Source organism: Leptidea sinapis, chromosome 6 (assembly GCF_905404315.1).
Source record: "Leptidea sinapis chromosome 6, ilLepSina1.1, whole genome shotgun sequence".
Taxonomy (NCBI): Eukaryota; Metazoa; Arthropoda; class Insecta; order Lepidoptera; family Pieridae; genus Leptidea; species Leptidea sinapis.
Genome location: NC_066270.1, coordinates 13754031 through 13770480, shown reverse-complemented (window position 1 = coordinate 13770480; position 16450 = coordinate 13754031). Strand labels below are relative to the sequence as shown.

General features: G+C 33.1%; 1 protein-coding gene and 1 long non-coding RNA gene across 2 annotated transcripts in view; one reads left to right on the top strand and one right to left on the bottom strand.

Annotated features, from left to right (window-relative positions):
• The window catches only part of LOC126964982 (angiotensin-converting enzyme), a 201160-nt gene that overhangs the window by 100399 nt on the left and 84311 nt on the right, over positions 1–16450 (top strand). The window lies entirely within an intron of this gene.
• LOC126965148 (uncharacterized) lies at positions 9398–16010 on the bottom strand. Its single transcript, XR_007729464.1, has 3 exons — positions 15871–16010; positions 10462–13924; positions 9398–9602 (listed from the first exon to the last, which is right to left on the bottom strand). It is a non-coding gene; the product is annotated as an uncharacterized LOC126965148 (long non-coding RNA).

Sequence of the window (16450 nt, the reverse complement as noted above, 5' to 3'; positions counted from 1 at the left end):
ATTTACTATATGTTTTTCAATCAGTTTTATGTAATTTTAAAGGAAATTATGTAAGATATGGTTGCCAGCTATCATTCAGCCGCTACATTAGGGTTGTCAAGTGTAAACTGGTACATTTTTGTTGTTAATTTACAGTCATCTGTTTTTTTTTTATTGTAACACAAAATTGAAATTTTATATTTACTAGTTACTACTGTAACCTATTTTTTGATAAGTCGTAAAGAGTCAGCCTCAAAAAGACTCAATTTAATATATATCTAATAATAGACGATTTTACAGCCCGCGGCCTAGTTTGATTTATGTTATTATGTTAATTGTTGCTGCGGAACCCTTCATAGGCCAATCAAAACTGTGGTGATATTTCTAATAAATATATATATTTGTTGTAAATGTAGAACTATCTAGGACGATGATAAAAACAGGTTTTGTCAAGCTCAATCGAACAGTCTACCGAAAATAGATGCATTTATGATGACATCATATTATGCATCAAATCTCGATTTTACGAGCGCAGAGATCAAAGGTGTGAAAGTTGCAAGCTAATTATAATTTATAATACTACATAGTATATTTTAGGCATTGACATAGATTTTTATTCATAAATGTTTATAATATATACCAATTTAACCTATAGACTTAGATTAAGGATTGGTCGCCGCTGCGCTCCAACTAGATACCACAGGCGTAATCGAAAAGTGGGACAAAATATACTACGCCCATGTGTCGAACAATGTGTGACGTTGACGTGACACATGTTCTTTTAAACTTTGATAATAATTGAAACTAAAATGTCGGATTGCGTAGTAAAACTTTGTAAAAATAATACTACAAGAAATAAGATAGACACTGGCATTACATATCATCAGTAAGTATTTTGTATTTTATTAATTTCAATGTAAAATAACACGAAGCGTATGTTACACAATTTGTAAGATGCCATTGAGTGTCAAGATGCCACGCACACAAGCATCTAGTAGTTGCCGTAATAAAAAGCTATTGTAGTTAGATAGTGCGTTATCTAGTTGGAGCGCAGCGAAGACCAATCCTTAATGGAAATACATTGTCTCTTCACATAATCGTAAACAACTGCTTTCGTACTTTTGCATCGCTTGGACTACGAAAAATATATATATTTATCGGATATATTTTTAATAGCATTTTGCACTATGAAGACCCTACAATACTTGTAACAAGGTTTTTAAAAATCTTTCATAATCTATAAAGCAACTAAAACTGAAAATATGTATGAAGCTACTGAAACGCAAACACGGGATATGTCATGTGAAGTCATCAAAAGCGCACGCAAAATGGTGGCGTTTGAACGGGTCAAATTTATCAATGTTTTTAATTTCACTTTGAAAAATAATTTCAGTACTATTCAAATTTTGTTTCTGTTTTATAAAGATTCCGATTCTCCGGCATTCTAGTTTCAATTATTAGCAAAGTTTAATAGAAAATGTGGCACGTCAAAGTCACACATTGTTCGAGACTGGCTCGAGTACACCTACTTGGGCGTAGTATTAGTTGCCGCACTTGCGGTGACCAATCCTTTATCTAAGATGTAAATGATTGATTTAAATTATAACAAAATATTATATTCCCTATTCCAAGCAGGGCTGACTGTTGACGACTTGTCAGTTAGAATCGGTTACAGTAGGAATCATAGATTTGCAATATTGTATAGACAAGCATATCGTGCGAGTGAGAATGACATATTATCTAACAGTGATACAGCAAAATAGAAAAGGACACAAAATAAAGAGTTAAATGCACCTATACTCTAAAGTATGCTTGTAATACTTTAGAGTTCACCAGTGGGAGGGTCCTTTGCACAGGATGGCGGCTAGATTATGGGTACCAGAGCGGTAACTATTTCTGCCGTGAAGCAGCACATTACTGTGTTTGTTGTTGTGTCTGAAGGGCGCCGTAGCTAGTGAAATTACTGGGCAAATGAGACTTAACATCTTATGTCTCAAGGTGACGATCACAATTGTAGTGCCGCTCAGAATTTTTGGGTTTTTCAAAAATCCTGAGCGGCACTGCATTTGTAATGGATAGGGCGTATCAATTACCATCAGCTGAACGTCCTGCTCGTCTCGTCACTCATTTTCATAAAAAAAAAACAATAACTTTAAGTCCTACTTTTCCATTAAAGATTGAATAATCATATTATGATGGCTATAGGACATTAATTATTAATACTGTTGGTGAATGTTCAAGAGACGGTCAAGTGAAGGGTTTGGTATAATTCGCCAGAATTGAATAATATGCGTAATTGTTGCGTGTTTAAATTACATGCAAATAATTTATATTTATATCAAAATGTCGTTGTTCTGTGCATAATAAATAAAAAACTGTTTTTTTATGAATTTGTCGATAATCTATCTATATATATATCAGAGATTTCCACGTATATAGTCACTTATCACGATATCTCTGGAACCGTAAGGCGTAAAGACTTGAAATTTGGTAGGAATATTCCTTTCGTCGATTAGAGGTCAGCTAAGAACGGATTTTACGAAATTCCATCGACGAGGGTTTTTTTTTAACAGAACAACGTCTGTCGGGTTCGCAAGTATTTCATAACACCAAGAATTATTTTGCAAAATATGCTCCCTGTCAATCACGTTCTATATTATGTATAGAACGTCATTACTCCCTGTTGTTAACTATAATGAAATTGTTTCACAGCAGAACTGTCAAACCGTGCGTCAATAAATTCTGTGATAGAAAATATGTCCAAAACAAATATTGGTAATAAAAATAATTATGGGTCTCTCTATATCTCAAGTTGGACGAAACTGCACTACATGAAGTAGTCTCCATTAAAATCCGTTCATTAATACACAAATAAAATTTGAAAAACAATTTTATGAACGATGCGGTACTCGAACGGTTAGCTCAGTTGGTTAGAGCACCGGCACGGAACGCCGGAGGTCGTGGGTTCGAATCCCGCATCGTTCATAAAATTTTGTTTGTGTATTAATCCTAGAAGTGAGGGTTATCACTTTAAAAAAAACATAACATCCTTTCATTAGATTAGCAGTCCATCGCGGACAAACAGATATATTCATTGCGCGTGAATGTGAAGCCAGAATATTTCCAACAAGACACGTCTGGATTATTTAAAATCATTCCATGTCAACAAGAAGAACTCATCAAAAGCAGCTTAAATCAAGTAGGCCAGTAAAAATAGAATTTAACCTCCCACTAAAATTATTTCAATCCATTTTTTTTAAGGCTTACTGAGCATAAAATGACCAAATGGCATCTATTCAGCATCGAACTAAAGAGGAATTACATAAATCTCAGAGTAATCGGTATACATACAAAAAAAAAATTATTGAAGTAGGCGTTACTTTGCGGAAAAACATAAATATACAAATGATTTGAGTTTTCTTTAGTGTTCATTCCGCCAATATTTGTCTCTAAACAATTCGACACGTGTTTCGCCTCTACACGAGGCATCTTCAGGACGTGTTGTCTCGCTAAAACCTGGCACGAGACTAACATTCAGTCAGTAGTCAGTAGTCGAAGCACTTGTCGAATTGTTTAAAGACAAATATTGGCGGAATTAACACTAAAGAAAACTCAAATTATAAAAAAAAATACCGATTGAATTGAGACCTCCTCCTTTTTGAAGTCGGTTAAAAGTTAAATTTCTTAAACGTGACGTAGTAAGGATATGATGCACTCTGATGACGTAGTTTCCGCTATTTTAAATCAGGAACTAAATATAGAGTGTTGTAAGTTATTAATTATTACGTGATACATATAAGTAGTACGTAAAAGTAGTACATTTCATAGCTAGTTTGTATTGACATGAACTTACCCAATCTTCAATTTATTTTTCAACACACTTGCTCGTAAAGTGAACCTTATTACATCGTTATTAGAGCCGTAAAGCGAACTATAACACATACGTGCATAATAGAATCATCCCTACAAAGTTAAGATAGTACCTAATACCAAATTATATGAGAGTCAACAGGATGTAAATACTACGAAATAAGGATACTACGGCTACTATAAGGACTGCCTAAGAAAAAATTGAAATTTGCAGTGATTTGACACAAGTTTAAAATAATATTAATTACAATATGGCGATTGCCGACGAAGTACAATCCGGCTAAGTTTGAAAACGAGCAGCTGCAGTAAAACGTAGTGGATTTCGGCTATCTTCGTTTTTTACAAGATTATAGCCGTCATCTGCCAATCTATCAATGACTGCACTTTTCATACAGTCGAAATAATTTTTTATTAGAGAAGTTTGCTAGGCTACAGATCATTTTAAATTTAACAGGGTAAAACAGTTTTTTTTTTGTTACAACAATGAGGTTTTATGCCGCTGAAAATCCAATTAAATTTTGGAATATATAAATATGTTCTTAATTAAGACGAAATAACATTTATTATTATGTTTTATTTAATTCACTATAATTTATTATAAAATATATGCATTTTATCAGTAAAATTTTGATTTTAAAGTATGCTGTGTGCTATATGTAATCTTACATTGGGCGTGTGCAAAAAAAAAAATTTCACTCCATTTTGCATAATTTTCATATTGCATATGGACGATTTATGCGATACATGTTTGTTTTTTCCACGCAAGTGTGTTGAAAAGTGCGTATGAAACTCGTGAGAAATTTTCTCTCTAGACACTCGCCCGATTTACGCCCTCGCCTACGTCTCGGGCTGCAACCCACAGCCTCGTGTATAATCAACAACTTAGGTCACTGGTATCATAATATACTATTACAATTGAAGAACTGAGTACAAGCAATTTGTTATGTTTTAAAGTGATCGCTTCTGGGATTAATACACAAATAAAATTTTAATACAAACGATCCGGGACTCGAACCCACTACCTCTAGCGTTCCGTGCGAGTGACGTATCGTCATAAAATCTTGAATGCTTGGTTCAACTTCACCTTGTCATTTATAACATTCATTGCATAAATTAATTCATTCTTTGCATAAATTATAAAAGTTCGAAGTAATTACCTACTCTGTGAGTGTGAATTTGATTTCTATTGCAATATTTGATCGAAAGTCAAACCAAAGTTACCTACATAGCCGAAATGATTACGAAGCTGAAGTGGCAGTGGGCAGGGCTCATAGCCCGACGGACAGATGGCCGGTGGGGCAGTAAATTACTCGAAAACGCAGTGTTGGTAAGCCCCCCAACAAGATACCACGACCATCTGGTTGATATGGCCGGAATACGTTGGATGAGGGCAGCGCAGGATCGATCGCCGAGGAGATTTTTGGGGGAGGCCTTTGTCCAGCAGTGGACGTCTTCCAGCTGACAATGATAATGATTTGATCTTATTTCAGTAGAAGCAATAAATCTGCCGATTGATCTAAATTGCCGCACCAACACCATTAAATTTGGCCTTCTATATTAAAAATATACACATTATACGAAGCACTTACATATTTGCTTCACATAATGTTATATTGCCTTATTACTATCTATTACTCCATCAGAATCATATTCTAAATTACTATATAATAACGTATTGCGAATTCCATCAAACATAACATTAATATTTGAGAATTTCGTAGTCTTTTTTATGGAAGATCAGGACAAAAGAGCGTACGGGTCACACCAGAGGAATCACAGGATGCGTTGCCCGTTTTAAGACAAATTCTTAGTTAGTGTACTTCAAATTCACTAAAAATAAAAAATAAATATTACCAAAAAAACAACCGACTTCAAAAACTATTCCAAAACAATAGATATATTATGCACTAAAAAGTATTAAAATAATTGCGTATTTTTATACAATCTAACTAGTAAATCTAATTCTAGTTACGATTATTGTAATTTTTGGAACCGGTGTCATCCAAGATAGGTTGGTAATTCAATTCTTAGGAGCAAATTAACGATACTCGGTCGAATCTTTTTTATGCTATCCGGATATTTTAGTCATCTACCAACACATCGTTATGGTCTACTAATTGTACTTCAAATTCACCAAAAATCATAAAATATTTTTTTTTTAACAAAAAACAACCCACTTCAAGAACACTATTTCAAAACAATATATATAATGTGCACTAAAAAGTATAAAAATAATTGCGTATTTTTATACAATCTAATTCGGTCGGTGTCATCCAAGATAGGTTTGTCACTACATACATAGTTATAGGTGAGATGTGCTTGAGTCGTGAGGAGGCGAGAGGCAAGAGCGAGTCGCGGCGGAAGGACACCGATTCCAAAAATAACAATAATCGTAACTAGAATTAGATTTACTAATTAGATTGTATAAAAATACGCAATTATTTTAATACTCTTTAGTTTTAATATATCTATTGTTTTGGAATCACTTTTTAAAGTCTATTGTTTTGTTGTTAAAAATTTTTTTGAAGATGTCCATGTCGTATCGTCGCAGAAAAACCACACAAGGAAGCTCATTCCACAGCTTGGCTGTACGTCAACGTTGTACGTATATCTATATGAAATATGATAAGACATAAAGCATAGTATAGTGTAGGTAATGTGGTACAACCCCGACCACGTCACATTGCACCCCTCACCTTGAGACTAACTTAATGTCTCACGTACCTGTAATGACACGGACAATATTCAGATTATACACCGTTATTTTAAGGTAACAAAAAAACTGGTTTAACAGTAACTATTACTGAATGCAAATAAAACAAAAAACTAATTATTTCACGAATATCATTGACGCAATGACTGTTATTGTGTGCACTCGTACAATTCACAATTCTATTTATAAATCGCTAGGCAACTTGACCTCATGCTTCCTGTTCCTGGCCTGGCAGAATACCTACATTGAGGCCCTTTCATTAAAAAATTTTTAATGAGTATTACGTCCATAATTTGAGGTTAAATTTTTAAATTGTTTAATCATTATCATCAGCCGGAAGACGTCCACTGCTGGACAAATGCCTCCCCCAAAGATCGCCATACGATCGATCCTGTGCGGCCATCTTGTCTTGGTCACCAACCACTACGTCTTCCGGTACGTGGTCGCTATTTGAGGACTTGACTGCCCCAACCGCCATCTGTCTGTCTAGCTACGTGCCATGCCCACTGCCACTTCATTTTCGCAACCAACTCGGGATATGTCGGTGACTTTGGTTCTCCTTTCCTTATCTCTGATCTCCATTGCCCTCTGAGCGACAATAACCTTATGAGGAATCATAAGGCCATAGCTAGCGACCACGTCTGCGTTAAAAGGGAGACAAAACAGTATAATATTATGCATAAATTATTACGTACTATTATATAGTATTTATCATATTATACTAATATTATGTAGTATTATTTACCAGTGCGAGAAAAAATCTGCATATGTAACGATCCCTTATTTATTCTACATAGGCATATTATTGTTTCAAATTATTATCTATTGGTCTATAGGTTCTGAAACGAATGAATATCATTGTCTGTTTTACTCGTAATAGTTCCACTAATGAAAGGTACAACGAGTGCCTGCTAACGTCTGTATTTCGTAAGCCACTTATCTCTGTAACAATTGTCATTCTTTCAAGGTCCCTTTTGTTCTTAAATCTGATTACAGTTGTTTTATATTATGATGTCGGTATTTCTATAACGTTTATGGTACGGTTACCAATCGCCATGAATCACGAATATGCCAGTTACCTCGGGCTATGGAAATAGCCAACGTATTTTGTCAATACTGTCATTGATTTTAGTTATTTAGTGATGCAGCGGTTATATTTTTTATATTTACTTTGTGTTTGCTATTATTTCAAAATCGTATCTATTCAATTAAAATCATAATAGGATGGCTCAATAATTTATTAATGGTTTCATATTTTTATCACACATTGATACATTTAGAATGGATTGTTTAATTATTTAATTGGAAACAGGCACATCTTCGTCGAACACAGCGTGCCCTGTTGGGTATGAATGCCATATCACAGATTGATTGACACTCTCTGTCCCATCTACAGCGGTAATAGGCACTTCTGCTATCCACTGAAAAAATAGAATAGAAGTTATAGAGCAAAAAAGAAATTTGTTATTGTTGAAAGTTTCTCAATTTGTTATTGTTGAAAGTTTCTCATTTTTTTTCTTCTTTAATTTAAATTTGGAGCAAAAAGTCTTGTGAGCATATTTGTAGGCAAAGAGATTTGCTACACATTATCTCGTTACGAATTTTTTGAAGGACGCATATTTTCCGAGATTTTGTGAAAAAGGTGTTTGTACCCCTTTTTCCAAGATGGCGGCCGTTTGACAAGGGCTGCAACCCCACAAACTATGGGTTAAGCTTCTATTGAACCCCCACATATGTCACAAAAATAAAATTACGACCTCTAAAAAATGCAATGTTGGGTCCTTAATCTGTAACATTTCAATAGACTACAGCTCGACATAAGAAATGAAAGTAGAGTCATATTTAGAATTTTTTTCACTATGAAAAAATACTCTAATTAAAAATTAATTTAAAACTCCTGCTTCAGTGTTTAGTTTTGATTATAATAATTGAAGATTATAATAATAATATATCATGTTATTGTATAAAATATAATAATTTACGGTTTATGTCTTATATAGCCCTCTTAAGGTACTAAATAACTTGTGATTTTATAGATTTATCATAATCGATATTTATAACATGCGTTGTTATGTACACACAGTCTGGAGATAACGTATATGACAGGAGAATTTCTCCCGGGAAATCAAGAGAAAACTTATATTTATATGTTACTAGCTGACCCAGCAAACGTTGTATTGCCGATATTAAAATTGCGATACAAAAGTAACTGTTGATCGTAGATGGGTGAAAATTTGAAGTTGTATGTATTTTTTAATGCTGACTCATAATCAAACAAATTTAAAAAAAAATGTAAAAAAAATAAGAAATAAAATTTCGTGACCACCCTTAACATTTAGGGGTATGAAAAATAAATGTTGGCCGATTCTCAGACCTACTCAATATGCTCACAAAATTTCATGAGAATCGATCAAGCCGTTTCGGAGAAGTACGGGAACGAACATTGTGACACGAGAATTTTATATATAAGATAATATTCAGTTTGTATATCTTACAAACTAATTTATTTGTAAATATATAACAGCTTTATTTAAATACTCATTGATTTCGTAGAGAGGACGTTGAGTTTCTGGTATGTTTTTCTCACGAACTCTAAATTTCCAAAGACAGCGTAGATTCAACAATTTAAATTAAATAATTATATAGACTCAAAAGCCCTTAGCTTAACCTAGGACTTGGAGAATCATAATAATAGAAATTTTAAGAAACTAACATCTCTATATTGTTGGGAGGCTCAAAACATTAATGAAAATATAGTAAGTTATGGTTATCATGATGTATATCGACTATTAAATGAGTTCATAAAATTTGTACGTTTCAATTAAAATCACAACAAAATGCTCAATAGTTTATTTATAGCTTCATCAAAACACATTGATCGATTTAAAGCAAATTATTTACTTTAATATATTTAATGGAAAACAGGCACATTTTCGTCGAACACAGCGTGCCCTGGTGGGTAAGAAAATCATCTCACAAATGGAAATGCAATCGCTGTCCCATCTACAGCGGTGATAGTCACTTTGGCTTCTACTATCCACTGAAAAAATAGTTAATATCTTAAGTCAAGATGATAATTTTAGAGAATTTCTTTAGGACCTAGGTTTAAAATATATATAAGTCAAATAAGACTTTACAATTCATATAGGCTTAAGTTAAGAAGTTTTGAATCGTCATTATAAATTATTCATTTAAATTTTTGATTCTGCCATATATTCGAAAAAGTAGAGCTCGTGAGAAGAACATACAAGAAAATCAACGGCCACTCTTTTAAGCTTAGGTATTTCAGTAACAATCTTTACATAATTTTGATGTTGCCATATTGCCATTACATTAATAATGATTTTAAAATAACGTTAATAAACAAAATGTGTACAGTTTCTTAGGACACTTAGGCCACACATAGCCTGATACTTATTAAAAAAAAAACTATTTGAAATGGCCCTTCTGTTGGGCTGTTTAACAGATAGCGCAACAATTTCTTTTTATAAAACATAATAAGGGACGAGACGAGCAGGACGTTCAGCTGATGGTAATTGATACGCGCTTCCCATTACAGTGCAGTGCCGATCAGGATTTTTGAAAAGCCCAAAAATTCTGAGCGGCTCTACATTTGCGCTCGTCACCTTGAGACAGAAGATGTTAAGTCTCATTTGCCCGGTAATTTCACTAGCTTCGGCGCCCTTCAGACTGAAACACAATAATGTTTACAAATTCCTACTTCACGGCAGAAATAAGCAGAATTGTGGTACCCATAATCTAGCCGGCTTCCTGTGCAAAGGAGCCTCCAACTGGCAACACTTAGGTTTCTGTGCAAAAAAGGCAAATACGGAAATTTATTATTGGCCAATACTGAGATATATACACCTATATCTTCACAGGTGAAACTACTCACTCACATTCTTCAAAAGAAGCTTGCACTCCGTCCAATGAATCGTATGGGATGTTCCCGATTGCCGAAGCTACCACGAATAAACTCAAAATGATGATTGATAAATAATTCATCTTATTATTATCCGCTCCGTACTGTAATCTTAAGTGTCGCCATATGAAAAATCAGCCCCTTATATATACACGATTAAATTGAAAGAAATTAAATTAAATTTTCTCTATTTGACAGGCATTCACTATAAATCTATAATGCATCAAATTTTATTTTATCATTGACTAGCTTTCACCCGCGGCTTCGTCCGTGTAGAATGGTTACTTTGGGCAGTATTTTTATTTTATAAGACACTTACTTTGCATATAATACACATACAAACTGCTGTGGTTAATAAATTTATATAAACTACGTTTTTTTGTTTTTATCTCATGCTAAAAAATAAAGATTTTATGGTTTGATACTAAATATATATATAAATTTAAAGTTGCCCGTGGGACAAACATTCGTCTTTGAAAATGACGAACTTCCATTAAAAATTTTCACCTATGTCCGTTTACAAGTCTAGTATCTAGACTCCAAAAATACCAATAATCGTAACTAGAATTAGATTAATTAATTAGATTGTATAAAAAAAAAGATTAACAAAAGGAACCGCCTTCCAAACAATATATATAATGTGCACTAAAAATTATAAAAATAATTGCGTATTTTTATACAATCTAATTAATTGATCTTATTCTAGTTACGATTATTGTTATTTTTGGAATCGGTGTCTTTCCGCCGCAACCAGCTCTCGCCTCTCACCTCCTCACGACTCAAGCACATCTCACCTATAACTATATATGTAGTAACAAACCTATCTTGGATGACACCGACTCCAAAAATTACTATTTTATGATTTTTAGTGAATTTGAAGTACAGTAACTAACAATTTGTCTAAATATGTGTCACTATACCTAATTTTTCAATGCAGCTATGAACGTAAGTACAATGTACTTTGCAATTTGATTACAGACAGTTATCCGTTACTTTGTCATGGATTCCGTAATCAGAACTTAACCAAACTCTCACCAAACTATCTTTGAAGTATATGCTTTCCAATAAAAAAAAGAATCATCGAAATCGGTTGGCGCGATATTGATTTATTCGTAAATTTATCATACACTTTGCTATACGTATGTATAGAAAAATTTAAGAGTCTTATGGTTTTCTCATGGATTCCACTGTCAGATCTGGACCAAATTACAATGTGACCACTCGGGAAGCACCAGCTTTCAAATAAAAAAAGAATTATCAAAATCGGTTCACCCAGTCGAAAGTTTTGAGGTAAAAAAAAATATCGATGAATTGAGAACCTCCTCCTTTTTTGAAGTTTGTTAAAAATACGCAATTATTTTTATGCTTTTTAGTGCCCATTATATCTCTTGTTTTGGAATAGTGTTTTTGAAGTTGGTTGTTTTTTTGTTAATAATTTTTTATTTTATGATTTTTAGTGAATTAGAAGTACAAATACTAGACCATAACGATATGTTGGTAGACGACTTAATTATCCGCATAGCATAAAAAAGATTCGGCCGAGTATCGTTAATTTTTCTCCTAAGAATTGAAGAGTTCCGTTACTTTGTCATGGATTTCGTAATCAGAACCTAACCAAACTCTCACCAAACTATCTTTAAAGTATATCCTTTCCAATAAAAAAGAATCATCGAAATCGGCGATATTGATTTATTCGTAAATTTAACATCCACTTTGCTATACGTATGTATAGCAAATTTAAGACTTTAATGGTTTTCTCAACCAAATTACAATTGGACCACATGGAAAGCACCAGCTTTCAAATAAAATAAGAATTATCAAAATCGGTTCACCCAGTCGAAAGTTTTGAGGTAACAAACATAAAAAAAGAACATACCGACGAATTGAGAACCTCCTCCTTTTTTGAAGTCGGTTAAAAATAAATGCCCAAAGTAACTATTCAACGTGTACAAAGTCGCGGGTAAAAGCTAGCTATAAATGATTATTATAATAATATACCAGAAATAATATTTATCATAAAAGTATCAAAATACTTCACGCCTGTCGCATGCATGCAATATTTGTCATGTCGAGCATTATTTCTGTATCGCAATATTTATTACACATTCCTTATGATGGTTTGATTTATTTAATAGTTCTGACTCGGCGATCAACGATTCTGTACAATTTTTATTAATGATTTAATTTCAGTTTTCAGATTTTTTCCTTATACTTGTAGTATAAAATGGTATTACTTATCAACGGGAAATAGCCAATCAATTTTGATTCCCCTGAGTGCCGTAAATTCCTAAATAAGGGTTCCATTTTTTCTTTTGAGGAACGGGAAATACGTTGACAAATTCAAATATTTTCATTTAAACTAAAATATCATTTATTGAAAGTCAAAAACTACCACCCATTCGAAAAAGTATGCCTCAGACCTGAGAAGAACGGGCGCAACAAACTCAGCGGGCTTCTTTTTTTTTCATCAAAAAATATGTTTACAAAGTAACATATAATATATTAATAACATAAAAAATTGGATACACGATATAATTATAGTGATCTTGTTACTCTAGAGATTTCTTCACAGACGCCACGATTGCATTGAAAAATGTGTGAAGTTTTGCAATGTCCCCTGACCAGCGATATGTAGAGCAAAACGGACTTACATCCTTTGTCTTAAGAATTGAATTACTTTTATTATTTAACAAATAAATACTTTGTTTATTTTTAATCTGTCCTAAGTTAAAAGTATACCTACATTTTACTGTAAAATAATACTATAAGAAAACAACTAAAAACAAGCTTTTATAAAAAACCAAACTGAAAGTAGAAAATAAAATCAAGCGAAAAGTTTATGAAAATATGTGACGAGATGGGCAGGACGTTCAGCTAATGGTAATTGATACGCCCTGCCCATTACAATGTAGTGCTGCTCTATTGAGAAACCCAAAAATTCTGAGCGGCACTACTACTGCGGTCGTCACCGCCCTTCAGACCGAAACACAGTAATCCTTACAAGTTACTGCTTCACAACAGAAAGAGCCATCGTACCCATAATTTAGCCGGCATCCTGTGCAAAGGAGCCTCCTATCACAGTACGGTTCCCAACCGCCATGAATTACGAATATGCCAGTTACCTCGAGCTATGGGTAATACGCCAAAGTATTTTGTCAATACTTTACGTCTTTGATTTTAGTTATTTAGTGATGCAGCGGTTATATTTTTTATATTTACTTTGTGTTTGCTATTATTTCAAAATCGTATCGATTCAATTAAAATCATAATAGAATGGGTCAATAATTTATTAATGAATTTCGATTGAATTGTTTAATTTAATTGGAAACAGGCACATCTTCGTCGAACACAGCGTGCCCTGTTGGGTATGAATGCCATATCACAGATTGATTGACACTCTCTGTTCCATCTACAGCGGTAATAGGCACTTTTGTTATCCACTGAAAAAATAGTTATTATATAATATGAAGAGATACGTACTTAAGAGGAGTACATATAAAATAAATAAAATAACAATTAAATTTCATTTAGATGAGCGCGGCACTGAGAAATCGAACGCAGTGGTCAAATATGTAGCTTTTGTTTGCTTAGAAATTATTAGAATTTATATTTTTTTACAAATAATGCTGCTTTACCGTCTGGATATTTAGATGCCCTATACAATGACGTAAATTTTATTCCAAAATAATTATCCAGTATGGAGCTAGTTTGACAAAAGTAATTAAAATAGAATCATATTTAGATTTTTTTTTTCACCATGATAAAATACTGTACATTTCAAAATCCAGCTTCAGTGTTTAGTAGGTATTAGTAAGTTTTAAAAATAAATCATTGTTATTGTAAAAAATATAACAATTTTCGGTTAATGTCCTTCCTATAGAGCCCTCTTAAGGTACTTAATAACTAGTGGCTTTATAGATTTATCATAATTCATAATTGTTTTTGAATACCTCCAACATCCGCTGTTATGCAGATGACAGTAGTGGAGATAATGTATATGACAATACCAGTAGTAGGCTCCTTTGCACAGGATGCCGGCTAGATTATGGGTACCACAACGGCACAAAATTGTGTAAGCATTACTGTGTTTCGGTCTGAAGGGCGCCGTAGCTAGTGAAATTACTGGGCAAATGAGACTTAAAATCTTATGTGACGAACGTTCCGCTCAGAGTTTTTGCCTTTTTCAAGAATCCTGAGCGGCAGTGCATTTTATTGGGCAGGGCATATAAATTACCATCAGCTGAACGTCCTGCTCGGCTAGTGCCTTATTTTCATAAAAAATATTTCTCCCGGGAAATCATGTACCAGTGCCAGAGGAAACTTCTTTCTCCTTTTGAGTCTGTTTATCTTACAAACTAATTATTATTAATATTACAGCTTTTGTAAAATACACATTGATTTGGAAAAGTTTCTTGGCCGTTTAGTTTATTGTATGTTCTTCTCACGAGCTCTACTTTTTCCGAAGACAGCGTAGATAACTCAAAAGCCCTTGACTAGGTCTAGTTTAATTTAATTTTAAGAAACATCTTAACTTTTGGGTGCTTTGATCAATTAGTATTTTATTAAAATTATTGTTGGGAGGCCCACATTAGTACATGAATTTTCTAGAAGTAATGGTTATCACAATGTATCTAGACTATTAAATTAGTTTGTAAAATTTGTTCGTTTCAATTAAAATCACAACAAAATGCTTAATAATTTATTTATGGCTTCATAATCGTTTCACACATTGATAGATTTAAAGCAAATTCTTTAGTTTATATATTTAATGGAAAACAGGCACATTCTCGTCGAACACAGCGTGCCCTGGTGGGTAAGAAAACCATCTCACAAATGGGAATGCAATCGCTGTCCCATCTACAGCGGTTATAGGCACTTGAGCTTTTACTATCCACTGAAAAAATAGTTATTATCTTAATTCAAGATATTAATTTTTGAGAATTTCTTTAGGAACTTGGTCAAAAATATTCAAAGTCAAATAAAACTATACAGTTCACGTAGGCTTCAGTTAAGAGCTTTTGAATCGTCATTATAATTAATATTCATTTAAATTTCTGATTCGGAAAAGTAAAGCTCGTGAGAAGAACATACAAGAAAATCAATGGTCACTGTTTTAAACCTAAGTATTTCAATATCTGAGTATTAAACAATGTTTAATACAATGTTGCCATATCAGTACATAAAAATAATTTTAAAATAATGTAAATAAAACAAAATGTGTACATTCATGTATTAGTACACTCACATAGCTTAATACTTATAAATGAAACTATTTAAAATGGTACTTCTGTATGTATGTTTAGCAGATAGTGCAACAATTAGGTTTCCGTTCAAAAAAAAGGCAAATACAGAAATATATAATAGGCAAATACTGACATTCACTCACATTCTTCAAAAGAAGCTTGCACTCCGTCCAATGAATCGTATGGGATGTTCCCGATTGCCGAAGCTACCACGAATAAACTCAAAATGATAATTGCTAAATAATTCATCTTATTATTATCCGCTCTGTACTTTAATCTTAAGTGTCGCAATATGAAAAATCAGCCCCTTATATATACGATTAAATTGAAAGCAATTAAATTTCATTTTCTCTATTTGACAGGCATTCACTATAAATCTATATTGCATCAAATTTTATTTCATCATGGACTAGATTTTACCCGCGACTTCGTCCGTGTAGAATAGTTACTTTGGGCAGTATTTTTTATTTTCTAAGATACTTATTTTGCAAATAAAACTCATACAAACTGCTGTGGTTAATACATTTATATGGACTAAGTTTTTTTGTTTTCATCTTTTGCTAGAAAATAAATATTTTACGGATTTAAACATTCATCTCTAAAAATGACGAACTTTCATTAAAAATGTCCTTTTACAAGTTCTAGTCTATCTTTGTACTATATTTGATCAAAATCGTTTCAGTGTCTTAGGCGTGACAGCGTAACAAACAAACTTACATTAAT